At 60.2% G+C, this 2,500-nt stretch overlaps 1 pseudogene; it reads right to left on the bottom strand.

The window, feature by feature from the left end:
- The window catches only part of LOC126317061 (large subunit ribosomal RNA), a 6,101-nt pseudogene that overhangs the window by 2,936 nt on the left and 665 nt on the right, over positions 1-2,500 (bottom strand).

The following is a 2,500-nucleotide window of genomic DNA, read 5'->3' as shown; positions in this document are numbered from 1 at the left end:
ACACAGGCTCGAGGCCTACATCCCAGAATATGGGACCGCAGACCGAGCCCTGTGGGCATCCCTTGGTGATCGACTTCTCAACCGCCCGCCCCGGGCACCGCAAAACCGCCCGCCGGTTACGGCAGTAGTCTAGCAGGCACCGGTACAGGGGCCCAGGACATTCCAACTTCCTTAGGCTGTCGAACAGTGCCGGCCACCATAGGTTGTCGAAAGCCCCAGCGATGTCAACCATTATCCCCGCAACGTACTTGGCTGTAGATGTGTCCACCAACAACATTGCCTTGTTTATAGCAATAGTTACTCCCGCCGTTTACCCGCGCTTGCTTGAATTTCTTCACGTTGACATTCAGAGCACTGGGCAGAAATCACATTGCGTCAACACCCGCTAGGGCCATCGCAATGCTTTGTTTTAATTAGACAGTCGGATTCCCCCAGTCCGTGCCAGTTCTGAGTTGATCGTTGAATGGCGGCCGAAGAGAATCCGCGCACCCGCGCGCCCCCGGAGGAGCACGCTAAGGCGGACGCGGCCTCGCAGCAAGGAAGATCCGTGGGAGGCCAAGGCACGGGACCGAGCTCGGATCCTGCACGCAGGTTGAAGCACCGGGGCGCGAACGCCGCGCAGGCGCGCGCATCCTGCACCGCCGGCCAGCACGAGGCCAACCAACGGCGAGAGCAGACCACGCCCGCGCTAAACGCCCGCACTTACCGGCACCCCTACGGCACTCACCTCGCCCAGGCCCGGCACGTTAGCGCTGACCCACTTCCCGACCAAGCCCGACACGCCCCGATCCTCAGAGCCAATCCTTATCCCGAAGTTACGGATCCAATTTGCCGACTTCCCTTACCTACATTATTCTATCGACTAGAGGCTCTTCACCTTGGAGACCTGCTGCGGATATGGGTACGAACCGGCGCGACACCTCCACGTGGCCCTCTCCCGGATTTTCAAGGTCCGAGGGGAAGATCGGGACACCGCCGCAACTGCGGTGCTCTTCGCGTTCCAAACCCTATCTCCCTGCTAGAGGATTCCAGGGAACTCGAACGCTCATGCAGAAAAGAAAACTCTTCCCCGATCTCCCGACGGCGTCTCCGGGTCCTTTTGGGTTACCCCGACGAGCATCTCTAAAAGAGGGGCCCGACTTGTATCGGTTCCGCTGCCGGGTTCCGGAATAGGAACCGGATTCCCTTTCGCCCAACGGGGGCCAGCACAAAGTGCATCATGCTATGACGGCCCCCATCAACATCGGATTTCTCCTAGGGCTTAGGATCGACTGACTCGTGTGCAACGGCTGTTCACACGAAACCCTTCTCCGCGTCAGCCCTCCAGGGCCTCGCTGGAGTATTTGCTACTACCACCAAGATCTGCACCGACGGCGGCTCCAGGCAGGCTCACGCCCAGACCCTTCTGCGCCCACCGCCGCGACCCTCCTACTCGTCAGGGCTTCGCGGCCGGCCGCGAGGACCGGCCATGACTGCCAGACTGACGGCCGAGTATAGGCACGACGCTTCAGCGCCATCCATTTTCAGGGCTAGTTGCTTCGGCAGGTGAGTTGTTACACACTCCTTAGCGGATTCCGACTTCCATGGCCACCGTCCTGCTGTCTTAAGCAACCAACGCCTTTCATGGTTTCCCATGAGCGTCGATTCGGGCGCCTTAACTCGGCGTTTGGTTCATCCCACAGCGCCAGTTCTGCTTACCAAAAGTGGCCCACTTGGCACTCCGATCCGAGTCGTTTGCTCGCGGCTTCAGCATATCAAGCAAGCCGGAGATCTCACCCATTTAAAGTTTGAGAATAGGTTGAGGTCGTTTCGGCCCCAAGGCCTCTAATCATTCGCTTTACCGGATGAGACTCGTACGAGCACCAGCTATCCTGAGGGAAACTTCGGAGGGAACCAGCTACTAGATGGTTCGATTAGTCTTTCGCCCCTATACCCAGCTCCGACGATCGATTTGCACGTCAGAATCGCTACGGACCTCCATCAGGGTTTCCCCTGACTTCGTCCTGGCCAGGCATAGTTCACCATCTTTCGGGTCCCAACGTGTACGCTCTAGGTGCGCCTCACCTCGCAATGAGGACGAGACGCCCCGGGAGTGCGGAGGCCGCCGCCCCGTGAAGGGCGGGGAAGCCCCATCCTCCCTCGGCCCGCGCAAGGCGAGACCTCCACTTTCATTACGCCTTTAGGTTTCGTACAGCCCAATGACTCGCGCACATGTTAGACTCCTTGGTCCGTGTTTCAAGACGGGTCGTGAAATTGTCCAAAGCTGAAGCGCCGCTGACGGGAGCGATTATTCCGCCCGAGAGCATCCCGAGCCAACAGCGGCGCGGGTCCGGGGCCGGGCCAGGTAGGTCCGTCATCCAGGAAGAACCGCGCGCGCTTGCCGGGAGCCCGAGCGCCCAAAGGGGCGAATCGACTCCTCCAGATATACCGCCGAGCAGCCAGCCAGGACACCGGGGCTCTGCCCAACAGACGCGAACCGAGGCCCGCGGAAGGACAGGCT

This window comes from Schistocerca gregaria, unplaced genomic scaffold (assembly GCF_023897955.1).
Source record: "Schistocerca gregaria isolate iqSchGreg1 unplaced genomic scaffold, iqSchGreg1.2 ptg000616l, whole genome shotgun sequence".
Lineage (NCBI taxonomy): Eukaryota > Metazoa > Arthropoda > Insecta > Orthoptera > Acrididae > Schistocerca > Schistocerca gregaria.
Note: the sequence above shows the minus strand (reverse complement) of the source record. Positions and strands in the feature narration are given on the sequence as shown.